The sequence below is a fragment of the Athene noctua genome, unplaced genomic scaffold, assembly GCF_965140245.1.
Source record: "Athene noctua unplaced genomic scaffold, bAthNoc1.hap1.1 HAP1_HAP1_scaffold_31, whole genome shotgun sequence".
Lineage (NCBI taxonomy): Eukaryota > Metazoa > Chordata > Aves > Strigiformes > Strigidae > Athene > Athene noctua.
In genome coordinates, this window is record NW_027437536.1 from 1,896,753 (window position 1) to 1,910,654 (window position 13,902).

The 13,902-nt window shown below is 43.9% G+C and overlaps 1 long non-coding RNA gene across 1 annotated transcript in view; it reads right to left on the reverse strand.

Moving 5' to 3' along the window:
* LOC141974119 (uncharacterized) overlaps window positions 1-13,902 on the reverse strand; it is a 165,815-nt gene that overhangs the window by 149,880 nt on the left and 2,033 nt on the right. The gene's annotated exons all lie outside the window — the stretch shown is intronic.

The following is a 13,902-nucleotide window of genomic DNA, read 5'->3' on the forward strand; positions in this document are numbered from 1 at the left end:
TCAAAAATGAGCTGTGTGACAGAAATGCACCAGGAAAGCACAAAAATAGAAAGAACATTGGGGGTGGTTTAGGATATAAAGTGTATTTACTCTCGAGACAAATACTGTTGACTGAAATGTCATGCTTCCTCAGAGACAACATGGGAGCTCACGTAAGGTTTACAGTTGTATTTCATTTTACAAATAGTATCACTTACTTGAGTATGTAAAAAACAAATCATGCCAAGCAGAAATGATTGTTTTTAAAATTACATTCTAAATTAATGGAAGAAGGGGAGGAAGTACATGAAAACATCTAGAATTTACTAAAGCGTCAAATGACACTGAAGCGTGTCTCAAAATTGTGTTTGACAAATGAATCAAAACAGATTATGTAGAAATGCAATTATGAGTACAAGTAATTGGCCGAAGAATGTACTAAGGACTAATGTAAACATGAGAGTGAGACCCTGGTCCCACGCAGGACTTTATTAGGGTTTCACTACACTGTGCGGTAGGAGGCTTCTGGTTATGTGTTGCAGAACAATTAACTTTACTGCTTTGTGTCCCTGGCAGAAATGAAGAGTCAAGAACAGACATATTAGACAAATACCCTTCCCTTCATTCCTGCAGCCATTGCTACCTGCTCTAGCTGAAGGCATTGGTGGGCAGCAGAGATCTAGAACTTGGCTGCGATCGCAGATAAACTATTTTACATCTGTTTAACCTTACTGATTCTGCAGAATTATTTCTCTGATTTACAGTGTGCAGGCAGACTTCAGTGCCCAACACCACCTCCTCTGCAAGGTCGTCATATCATATCACTCATGAATATACTAATTAAACCATCATATTTGCTCAGGACAGGGCAGCAGTAACTTACAGACCACGTAGTTTTCTGGCCAAGCATATCCCTGCTGAGTGGACGCTAGGAATCACGATGGAGAAGAACATTTCCTTGCTGTAAGGCTAGATGAGAAATAAATATAAGGCACTTTGTGTCAGTTTAGTGATTGCCTTCACAGTGAAGGGCAAACCTGAGTAAAACATGAGCTGGGATTTCGTGTCAAGGAAGGAACAGGCTGGGCTGAAGGTAATAATTGGCCTGTTTCGCCATTTCACCTTCTGTGTTTAGTTGTAGCCCTACAAAGGGAGTGAGAAGAATTGCAATGTGGGGTTGTGGTCTCAGTTTTCCCTTGATACTGTTTTGATCTAGTGTAAATGATTACAGAGGTGCAGAGGTGGTGAACTTGGGTCGGCAAACACAGTGCAGTTTTGATGAGCAAAATGGGATATAAAAAACCCAGGTCCGCTCTCTGGAAAATATAAAGAGATAAAAATGTAACAAGAGCTATATCTTAGTGCTCAGGCTACAGCATCGCAGTACAGAACGCTGTGAATATTTATTTTAGTGCTCCATCAGTCACAATGGATTAAAAACTGAAATACTGCATCCAGTATGGGATAGGGTGTGGATTCTAGACCCTATGTTCTGCTACAAGGGCTAAATATTCTCCTTAATGGGAATTTACCGGCATTTATGGCAGCAACTCTGACGTGAGAGGAAGGGCTAGGACCGATCTGACTATTTCTGTCAGAACGGTTTGGCTCGGGTAGATCTCATCTTCCTAAAATAGTTCAAATGGTGAGTATTTACTCTGTGTTTTCATCTAGTGTCCCTCTACGATCAGTGAGGGGAGGATAATTCATCTCATTTTAACGGATGTGCAACATAGATCCCATGGGTAGTATAAGCCAACCCATCTTTTCCTATTACATAAAGTTAGCCTGAACAGCTGCACCCAACAGGGAGCTACTCTACCCGCCAACGGAGGTGCCTGTGGTTCTCAAAACTGCTCAGTTTTGTTACCCACCTCAGCTCTGGTTTACTTACTAAGAAGGTTAGAGACAGTGGTACATGCTATTCTGGTTCCCCCCCACCACCTGTTTTTTGTCCTACCTGCAAACTCCAGCTCTGTCATTCACCCCTTCTGTAGTTCAGGGATCTACATTTGAGGTCCTGAAGTAGACTTGGCTCCACCTCTACTGTGCAAACAACATTCATCAACACATACAGTTAAACTGGTCCAACTGTAGAAACCAGGGATAACTTTTCCAGGAAATAAAAGAATATTTTTCTCCTGTAGGAAGATCTTTCCTGTGCTTTTGTCAAGAGAGCTTGGACCAGATGATCCTCGCGGTCCCTTCCAACCTGGGATTCTATGATACCTTCCACCAGCATTAACCTGGGAGAAAGAGGCCTTTCTTTCAGCTGAGAACGTGTCATATATAAAAGGAACGCATTTGTCCAGGAGGTTTCAATCAATTAAATTAATATATTTCACTCTAGTAATCCCAGGTTGATGGAACAGGGTTAGGTTTGGGGAGCTGCTGTAAGTTTTTAATGATTCCCACAAGTGAAACCATCTCCACCTGCCCCCAGCTGAGGCCGGCTGGGCTGGTAAACTGCAGAGATGAGGCCGGAGCTGGCTGAGGTAGATGGATATTGCCATCGATAGTACTTTTGAAAAATTAACTGCCTTAGTATTTGGTAATCAAATAGTATAAGGACCTCTAATGATCCAGTATTCTTCATTTTTATTTCTAGATCAAGTAGGCACCAGCGCTGAGTAATATATTGTTACAGTCGTGAGTAATGCCCCTGAAAACAGTGGACACTTTCCTAATTTGCTAAAAATAAGATTTTAGATCTCTGTGGAAGCGGCCTCTCTTTCCTTTGGAGGATGAAATACTGCACTGAGATGTTATGTTCCATTAACGCGCAGCCTGGAGAAGGCTCTATTTAAACAGAGCAGAGAGAAAGGTGGCTGAAGAAACCAAACTCAGCGTGAGCCCGTCAGGAGGGGAATGCAGTAACCACCTCAGACAATTCTCCGGGTGCATTGGTGCCACAGAGGGACTGTACCCTCGTGCCCACAGAGCTGCAGGCGGCAACGTGTGTGGCCAGTGGTCCAGCTCTGGGCTCCTACATCTCCTCTGCTGTGGCTGAAGAAGGTAAAACATGAAGCAGGTAGAAAGGTCAACGTGGGGAGATGGGACTAAAAGTTCTAAGATCATGTCATAGTTGCCCTCGAGGCTTTCAAAAAGTGGTATTTGGAAAGTTCACTTTGACACAAGGTGATTCACTGATAAAGGCAGAAGTTCAAGAGTGTGTCTCACCGGTGCTGTGGCCAAGGAGTACAGTGCTTGCAAAGAGCATCAATTATTTCCTCAGAGAGATCACGTGGGATTGTTTCATCTCCATTCGTGACATCAGAAATCCTGCATGACTTCATCCTGACTGCAGCCTGGAATACCTGCTTCTAAGGGAGATACTGGGTGAGAGATTCAGCCCATCAGTCAGGATAGCCACTCTCATACTAGAGGCGTGAAGGAAAGTAATAAAAAGCAACAGATCTAGCTGCTGGTTGTATGGAAGCTCTTGCAAGTGTTATGCTGCCCTGTTGGTAAATTATCTACCACAGATTAATTATAATGGGGTTACGGTTTAAGTCAAAATTTGTCCCACCCTCTTGTTTTTCATGTCTCATGGCTTTTGTGCAGGACATATACCATGTAAAAAGATAAAATCACACTTAGCTCAACTTTGACCAAAACCCTACTTTTGTTTCTTTTATTTTCCTATCTTTTAAAGTAAACTCACTATCATATTTGTTTTTTTCTGGAATGACTTCCTCTGAAAGTTTTCTGGGGGAAAATGGATCATAAAGTCTTCTGAAGAGAAGAAAATGGAGATTTCTTTTATGTCTTTTATGTCTTTTATCTGAACAAAGCTACAGTTAACTTCTTGGAAGGCTTATTTTAACTTAAATCTTTCTTTGGTATTGTGAGTTTAGGTATTTTATGATTTCTTCTCCCCACTCCTTTGAATCAATTTGAAAGTTAAAAACTGCTTTCTTCAGTTAATGGAAGGTATTAAGCATGACAGACCCTGGGAGAAACCTTTATGGGCTGCTGCACCATTGTCTGAGGATTTTGTTAGGCACGGTCAGAAAAAGAATGATGGCTTTGCTTTCCTCTTCAGGCAGTGAGATGTCGTGATTCGCAATTAGAGGGTAAGAAACCTCAGCTTTCTCTCCTGACTGTCCTAAAAGAAAATCAACAAACAGGAATGTCACATACTGTCTTCACAGTTAAACTTCAGTTCTCGCCTTTGCTTGAGAGTTCAGCAAGGGACCACTGTAACATTCTTTCCCTTCCTCCTGTTTCAGGATCTATTTTGACTAACCACTTATAGCAATTTGCAGTTGTCTTTGGACTCATGCTAAATGATTTAGTGCTGGGTTTCTTGGTAGCCTGTGCCTGTATCAATGTGCTATAGAATGATACAGCTCCTGGAGCACATTTGTAATTGAACCGTAGAGCGTTTTGTGAACACTGAGGTAACGTTTGGAAGCCTGTGAAACTCAACAGGGTTCTGATCAGAGAAAGTTTACAAGGAGAGTGTGTGCTTCAGATAAAACAGGAAAATTAAGGCAGCCAGTAGGAATCAGCTGGGCCATCTAAACAGGGCACTGTTCTGTGGAGGCAAAAGCTGGCTTTTGGAGTGCACTGAACGTGCTGGAGGGGAACAGTTAGGATGGTGAAAGCAAGAGTCTGTTATGGTCGAGAGCGTTGGGGTTGTTAATTATAAGGACTGACAGAATCCCTCTCACGATGGCAAGAAAGGGACAGAAATCCCAGGGCGAGGGGAGAGAACCAGTGGGACAACCAGCAATGCTATCAGTGGGAGGCCTGGGGTAGGAAAGAGAGCTGCGAGCAGCTAAGAATGGAGCCCTGATGACCTCAGCATCCTGGCAAAGAGGGTGGCAGGTCATACACTGACAAGCTAATGACGGCTACTGATGGAATCTTAAGCAAAGGCTGGAGAGAGAGGGCTCGGGGAAAAAGCTCCAGGGGAACAATTCCCTTGCTTCCAGGTTTATGGTCAGTGATGTAACCCTCTGCTCTGGCAGTCCTGGCACTGTGAGCAGGATTGGCGCAGCCCTTCAGCTCCGTGCAGCATCTGCCTTAGCGTTCCTGCCGGACCGTCACGGACCCTTGGTGTGACCTACCCTCCTTCCCCATTTTCACATTAGTGGCATTACTTGTTTTCCTTCACTACTGAAGACATTTTTCTTTCCCAGTTTGGTTTGTGCTCTTTACTGCTGAATCTCTCCATGCTGCTGCCACTCATGGCAAGTGCTGAGATGACTTTTAATTCGTGCTGTTAAGTACATACTTGAATTTAAGTGTATGACTGAGGGTTGTGTGGAATGGAGATGCTGTAACTCTCCCGTTCCAGGGCGCTGTTGCTCCAGCGGGCATTACCACATGCAAAGAGACTCTGCAAGCAGGGCAAATATGACTCTAGAGTCCAGAGCAACCCTTTGCTTCTTACTGTGAACAGCAGACAGCGAGGATTAGGAAGTTACCAGGCTAATCATCTGGATGTGCATTGCCCTGGTAAGACCGTGTGTTTCTGTTCTCTCTGCATGTTCCACTGGGCTGGGAAAGCAGGGAAGGGGTGCCTCTGCCCCTCCTTGAAATGGGCTGCTCCTGGCTGATACTCAATTGCCATCTTCAGATTCTCTTTCCTCTCCCCTCTCCCCTTTTATATAGCTTTTTATATCATCCTATCTCTGTAGGTCCTTCCTCTCCACACAGAACGCATGCTTTTGCTCTTCCCCCATTCTCTCTCATTTACTCTTCAAGGTCAGACAGTGTCCATTAAGACCCTACTGACCGCTACTGCTTTCCTGTTTCTTTGTCTTCCCTATCTGACCATATTAACCCGGGGTCTCCTGCCTTACGTGCCGCTTTGGGAGCTGCTCTAGCTCAGGATTTTCTAAGTGCACAGCACAATGGGATCTCACTCTGCTCCTCAGGCACCGATAGAAAACAAAATTATAAACAAGCAACCGTACAAAAATGATCATAATTTTTGCGGGGATACCTCTATCTAGGAAGTCTACCTACAGTAAGAACAACTTGAGGGCAAGCTCTGCCCCCTGCTCTGTGGAAACACAGCACTGAAGAGATACTGCAGGTCTCTGGGTACTTGATAGCTACCTTCAGGATTCACAGGGAAATCTTGTACCCTAAACCCAAACCAACACCCCGGAGACAAACTGCCATCGAGTGTATCGAACCATATGAAGTTAGGACCCTCAGTGCACCGTGCTTCTCCCCTCTGTCCTCTCAGCCTCCCAGGAAAGCACAAGAGAGCATGACTACCTCTAACTGAAGATGCTTCCCCCCAGTACTTCTCTTTGGACTGCATCCTGCTGCTCTGCTTTTCCCAAGGAACTCTGCAGTAAAAGCGTAGCAGAGCCCTTTCTGTCCTCCTCTGTCCCCCCCTGTGCTGAGCCCCTGTCTGTTTTACAGGGGAAAGGCGCGGTTGTTGACATTTCAAACCATTCTAAAGCAGGACACACGTCCCCCACTCGAGTTGGTTCTGGCAAACCAAATGCACCACCAGAACTTTTTTATTAATCACTCAGCATCACATTGCTTTCTGAAAATTAAACACAGCAAATACTTGTCTCCTTGCACTGACCTGAAGCACTTTGTCATGACGAAACCCAACTGATATTTTTAAATTGTGAATCTGTTCTTGTATAAAAGGGATTCCACCTCCAAAGGCCATAATTAAAACCCTGGAGAAGTACGTCAAATCGAGAAGGAGCCATTTATCCAGTCAGTTTTTCATCTGCGAGCTGAAGGAATAGAGCGTAATCATAAACAGCAGCTAACGTAGCAGATGTAATCTGCTTATAGAGATGAGCATAAACTACTCAGACCTAAAAGGACCCCTTGATTTCAGCAATTCTGCTGAAGCTCAGCAAGTCATCCAGCTCTGTACCAGAAACTTCTGAGTGTCTGCCCCTACAGTCTCCTGGCAACTGTAAATGAATCTACATTTAAAATTCTAGAGGAGAATTTTTAAGTCCTGAACCTGACTTGAGTTTCAGCCTCTTTGTCACTGACTTTTAAACGGGAAAAAATAATGTTAAGTTTTTAAATGAGCCTTGCAGACTTCTTTCTCCAATAAGCCAGTCACAGCCGATAGTTTCTAATTCAGAGCCGAGAGGCCACACTGAAATGGTGACCTGCTACTTCAGTACCTTTCTAATAGTTTGTTCCTTCTGAGACAAACACTGCACTTACCATTATAAAACACACTCTTCCAGAGATTTTCACGTGGGGAATCACAGGACCTTCATTAAGGGAGACAGCAATGATTCACCTGATGTATCTGGTTTCAGACGCCTGGGCACATCTTCCTCTTAGTCTACATGACACTGTGGTCTCCAAGGGAACCATTTAGTACCAGTGTGGCTTCTAAAATTCATTCTGCTTTCTTCCTTAGGAACTTCAGCATTCTTACCTTGCTGTGGGAACTAAGTGCACTGCGTACCCTCGCCTTTATGGGCACAATCAGTAAACAAAACAAAGCAAAGCAAACCAGCACAAGCCTAGGAGAAATAAGTGCTGAAACAGAGAGCAAGTTTACAAACTAAGTTCTCTGTTGCAGGCTGCAGAAAAGAAATGAACTGCTCATACAAGCGCCATGTTTATTCTTGCTTCTAAGTGCTGTACAGATACTAGGGTTGTACTCCAGGTTCTACATTCAAAGCAGTGTTTAAGCACTGGTTTTTCCAATTCTTTCAAACTTCCAAGGATTTTTCTATAAGCAGTTCTTCTCTTCTATCTAACTAAAGGTGGCTAGGAGCTCTGTCAGCTGGCAGCTTGACAGCTCAGACCGGGACAACTCACCCAGGCCTTAAGGATCTCTCCTGTCCCCTCGCAGTGCCGTGGGAAACCATCAGAAGCAGCACATGCAGTTAAGAGAAGCTCTGCCTCGACAGTCTCTCCTGTCTCCCTGAAGACAATATGAGGAACCGTCAGCTAGTCGCACAGGAGGGTAAGTAACCTGGATTTGCGGTGTTACAGTATTACCTTGTTGGCTGTTGAGACAAAACAGGCTCCAGCATGGGGCAGCACTCAAATGTTTTTTCACTCCATCTGATCAAAGGTTCTGAACTAATATTCCAAAGTATATCAACAATCCTTTCCTTCACAAACTGCAGGAGCAAGAGAAATACAGCTCTCCTTACATTTTCCTCTGTGCCTGATGAACAGAATCTTGATTTTACTGGAATTCTTCTGTTGCCACCAGTCAGCTATTGATTTTAAGGATACAGGGTTATCCCTGATATTCACCCTTAGAAGACAGCTAGATTATATGCCCTGAATTTATGGCTATTACCAGATTCATATACTTATCTGTTGTGGGCTGGGAGGGAAGAAAGAGAGACAGAGACAGAGAACATAACAGTCCAAGGAACTAGACCCACTCTCCTACGTAAAATAAACTTCCCAGTATTTAAAGGCCTACAAAAATGAAATGATGTCAATAAATATTTGGTCGCATTTTAAATTAACTCCCGGAGAAATAGAGTCCACGTAACTCGGGTCAGGAGGAAGGACGATAGAAAAAAATGGGGCTTGTGGTTCATTTAAAGCACAGCCTCAAAAGTAAAACCTGCTGGTTGCAAGTGCTATGAGTCTGAGCTTACATGGTCGTAATCTTAACTTTACAAGTCAGGAACTTTATGATGAAAAGGATCTCTCTGTTAGAAAATCCTCAACTGCTCTGTGGTCTGTGCAGACGTTATCTGATCGTTCAGTGAGGTCCTTGTGGTCTGTAAAAGTGGGGACCCTGAAGATCATCAGAGCCAAGTCTCTTCCCTGGGGCCTTTTTGCTCTGCTGACACCTACTGCAAATCTACCAGCACTACGCTCTCCAGAGCAGCAGTCATTGACTCCGTCAAAGTCACAGGCCAAGGGTCTGGGGCGAGCATCTAGTAATTAGTGTCATTATTCCCAGGATGACAGTTACCAGCTGCAGGATCCACTCAGCATCTTCTCTCAAAACTTGTCTTTCTGCAGTGCTGAGGGTTCAGTAGGCTCAGTTACCACCGTTTCCCGATTACGTTCGCTAGGGTATATTGTTTCAGATGCACAGGACGGAAAGCCAATACCTAATTCTGACCTTTACAGTAGCCTGTGATTAGAGAGGCTGCTCCTACAGCCATTAGCCACAGCATTCTGCTGAAAAACATCTGTCCTGTTTGGGATAGATTTGGGATATTTCTCCTCTTTCAAAGATGCTTACAAAACTAATTTCCTGGAGAAATAACATGGTTTCTTTCAAGCTATTTTCTTTGACAACAGCCTTCTTCAAACTAATACACTGCATATATTAGTTGTACAATGTGATGTGTAAGCCTCTTTCAGCTAATGGTGATATGCACATGGTAAAAGTTCAAACCCGATTCTCCAGTTTTCATTAGAAAAAAGTAACACTGAGAAGAGTTACAAGGCTACGGTCTGTGTTTGCTCAGCAGTGTCCAAATCCTGCATGGTGCTGAGCTGAGTTGAAGCCCTGTGCAGTTCAAAGAAACTAGAATGCCTGGCATGTATTTGAATCAGACCTACGTCTTTCCTAAAGGAACGGAGAAAAAGAAATAGCATAAACGTACTTCCACCTGCTCGGGAAATCTAACACACCTCTCCTGTGAGCAGGGGGATAAGGTGTCCACAACAAACAAAGCTTTGATAGGACCTACTGCGAATTCATTTAATAACAGAAGGAAGCAAGCCTTTGATGGGAAGATTCTTCTCTACACTTTGAAAACTGGAGGTGTTTTAAATCCATGATGGGACGAGTTTCCCCAAAGGCTCTAATAGAGCCTACTGATTCCAAAGAATATTAATCTTCTGCCAAATCAGAGCCCTACATTTCAAAGGGCGTAAACGATGATAAATCAGAAGGTGTCGTACGGGGAGACTACAGAAGGAGGGTTATGTCAGAAGGTAGGACAAGAGCTCCTCTTTCCAAGAGCAGTAAAGTCTGGATTATTGAAACAGGCGAAAGATTGTCTAGTACAAAAGCAGGAGAAGAGTGCGGGGAGCGTGGCATCATGTCACTCTGACGTATTTCTCTCCCTTCATTCTCCACGAAGCTGACAGCAAGAGCAATCGGGGATGTCCTGCACTGAACAGCAGAGTTCAAAGGGTCAGAGGAACAGATAGATGTGTTCTGGAGAACCTTTGATTCTTCACTCCTACTGTGCTGATGAGTCACAAATCAGAAGAGAACGTATTTTTCAAACTCTATCAATAAACTGTGTTTCCGAGTGGTAACCTGCCCTTTCAGCAGATATTGCAAAGGGTCCCCTGGACAGTGCTTCAGCTGTGCCGGGGTCAGTGGAAGCAGCAGTGTTGCTTTGAAATGTGCTGCTAGACTGTATCTGTGAGCACTGGATGTTCTTCTTGAATAACCTCAAGTAAAAGGCTGAATCAATTCAACGACAGCGGCTGAGAAAACGTGCAATGAGCCACATTATAGGAAAATGGGGAAAAGGATGCAGGATCTCCACTGAACACAAGCCGATATTGTCGGCAGTCTGCGGCAACACCCTTTTCATTTCAGTTCAGTCCCATAAAATTACCACTAACATTACAACTCACGCAGAACACAGATCAATGTAAAAATGTCACACAATTCCTCCAGATGGGACTTTTTAGTTCCACTAGATCCCCATCTACTTTTTTACTTGTCTAATATTTCATTACAACCTTCCATAAGTTAATTTTCTTTCCACTGACCATGTAAATCACAGATCAATTTTCATTTCAAACCCCTGACCACAGATTGCTCCTGAAAGCTCAAAGCACATGCTTCAGTAAGCTCTCCAACATTCTTAATGCACATTAGAAAAAGGTTGTGTTCTCTTTAAAAATCTTTTTTAAGGAGTTAATTTTACCTTAAAGTCTGGCACGAGACCCAAGTAGTTGGTACTCCTCCCTTCTCTCCTTCCCCCGCCTCTAAAAGCAGGTACACTTTTGAAATGTAACCGCATGTAGAACTAAAAATCTTTCATGACATTGTTCCGAAACCAAAAATTCAGGCAAAAATACAAACTGCTTTAGATGTGCAGAAAGTGGACAGGATTGCTTAATCCCCACCCCCTACTGCAACCATGTACTGCTCTAGGGAAAGAAGACAGAAAAGGAGGAAAAGCATTTACACTTCAGCCGTCGGCTGTGCTTTCTCTGAACCATTCTTTTTCTCCTATTCTAACAGAACCTTTGCTTGGGCTAAAGTACATGACTCAGTATTGCTGATTTTACTTACAGAAGCAGCCACCCTAAAGCCAGTGAGATATGCCTGCGAGACCAGCAGGATTCAGCCTTGAAATCAATCTGTAAGAAAAGTTTTGTGGGAATGCCCGGAAAATACCCTGCAACGTATTCTCTGACGCGTTCTCTTCTGACGTTAATTTAAACGCAGCGCTCTCGTGCTCTCCCCTACAAATCTGTAAACGGACCCTTGGCAGACGGGACCTGGGAAACATGATTTCTAAGGCTGGTGTTGCTATCGTCCTGCTGAGAAACACAGGGCAGTCACTTCGCCACTCTGTGCCTCAGCTTCCCCATTAGCTGACGGGATCATTACAATGGCCATTTTTTATATTTAACAGGACACCCCAGTGCTTGAGCCGACATATGCATAAGCATCTGCTGAATCAGTAAGAGGCAGGAGGGACCCCGTGGCCATTTACCTCCTTTTACAGGCAGGCTGCGCTTCCTCACACCAGGAATTTCTGCTGTTTAATCTCAGATTGTTTTCACGGGTTCTGGGCACTTGAGAACCGCAGCACCAAACCTTGAAGGACAAATACTCCAACAGAGCCAGCTGGTGTGGTCGGAAAAGGAAGGGTTGTGGTTTTCTCTTGGAACACAAAGGAATGGTAACCCTTCCTAAGGACATGACCCAGATCACTCAAGTCTTACTAATTGATTAAGTGCAAGGGAAGAGAGAAGGGTGCGTCCTCCAAGTGTCTATTCTTTGCACATTCCTTGTGCATATGAAATTTGCTTAAAAGGAGACAGTGAAAACATATTTTTGTGCAAATGTCACAGCAGGAATTTACACATTCTAATTGACTTAGTGGGGATCACAACCATACAGCAACTGAACACTTTAACACAAATATATTTTGGGGAAAAAAAAATCTTATTTCTAGGTAACTGACAACTGAAGAATCGGTAATTTCACCGAATAAGTTTTACTGGGTAACTTCCGTATCATTAGTCACTCCATTTTACCTGTGCCTTGAATTCCTAAAGAGACTCATTTTCTCATTTTAAATGCTTAACATATCTCCTCTATGATTCCTGTGATTCCTGTCACTGAAGGCTCTTTTCTCTTTCCACAAGCAAGAGGTGTAATTGTTTTATCCAATCACCCTGAGGTCTGAAAGCCCCTGAGAAGAAAATCAGTTAAACACATATATGGATCACAGAAGATTTAGTGGGATTATTTCCTTGATCAGCGTTTAGTATGAATTCAAGTACTCTGTTAGATCAGGACTTTTCTGAATTCGTACGTTAATCAAAAACTCTTCAGGGTGTTGTCTTCTGAGTGACCTAACTGAGGTAGTTTGTGATGAAAAGGTTTAGCAGTTTACTGATGAGAGAAGAAGTAAAAGACAGCAGGAGAAGCTCCAGCTCACAGACGCTGTGGACACCTGGCTTGGCTGCGCTGGCAACCCAGGGACAGCAGGCGTGACAACAGGAGGAGTGAGATAGGTCAGAGAACAGCATGGAAACACGTCCCCCACTCCTCTCGGCTGACCAGGCCCGGTGAGGTTTAAGAGAGATGAAAGTTGAGGAGTATCGCCTGGTTTCGCTACGTTATGGAAGGTGTGGTGGCATCCACAGGTAGGGAACTGCCCCGGATGCTCCAGCAAGGCCCTGTTTGATCCCATGCTTCTATCTGCCAGCAACGGTTATAGCGGGAAACTTCTCACCTGGTAAGGTCACTGCTTGCAGAAGTTGTTTGGCAGCAGAGCTGCACCTTTTAGCTCGCAATTAGACGCCCCTGGCTAAATGAAGAGCAAAGGTTTCCCAGCTTAATCCCTACCCTCCAGCTCCGCACCGTGGGGTGAAGAAATGATGTAAGAACGGCACGAGTTGATGTTCCTGCAGAATACTACGTGCCCAGCCACTATAACCTGGAGCACTCCGCAGTGGAAGGATGCATTTTTGCAATGCCTGTTTCTTCATTAAGATTTCATCCCCCACCCACCCTAAAAAGCCACTTGCCCTTCACTCTGTTATATCTGCTTTTCCCCGCTCCTGTTCCCGCATTATTTTTTTAATCTCCAGTTCCCTGATTTACATCCACTCTCAAATTTTAACGCAGCAAAATTTGTGCATCGGTGTGTCCTTTTCATCTGTGATTTAGGAAGGACAGGATCTTCGGTGCAGCCTAATGCTCTGAGAGAGACGGTATTTTAAACACTAAAGCGAAACCCGTTTACAACTGTGAGAAGAGAGGTGTGTTGACACTAAACTTTAAAGCAGGCACAAGGTAAAGGCAAGTCGCTGCTCCAGCAGGTGAGAGTACTATGCACGCGGTTTGTAAGGGAGTTTGCTCGACACACGAGCTGTCTCCTCTTTTTTCTGCTTGACAACCTGTAGGATTTGGTGCTTCACACAATTCACCTGGTAACCAGTTGTCACCAGAGTTTAATAACTAAACAGTACTTCAGGCACAGTGCAGAGAATTTATTTTTTAAAATTAATATTCCACCTGAGGAAAACTTTTCCTACCATTTCCATCTGCAAGAAATAAAAAGAAACAAAGAAAGAAATGGAAAAAGCTGAAGCTTTGATACTTCCTGCTCACCCCTTTATCACTTTCATACCGGGCAGTCCCTCCGCATCCTTTTCCATTAAAGCTGTACAATTCAATTGTAACCTGCTGGCTAATATCTTGCTGTACTTGGCTGAGCTCTGTTCAGCAGCAGCGGCTTTCTGAGAAGCAATCAATGTAATTCTGAGGAG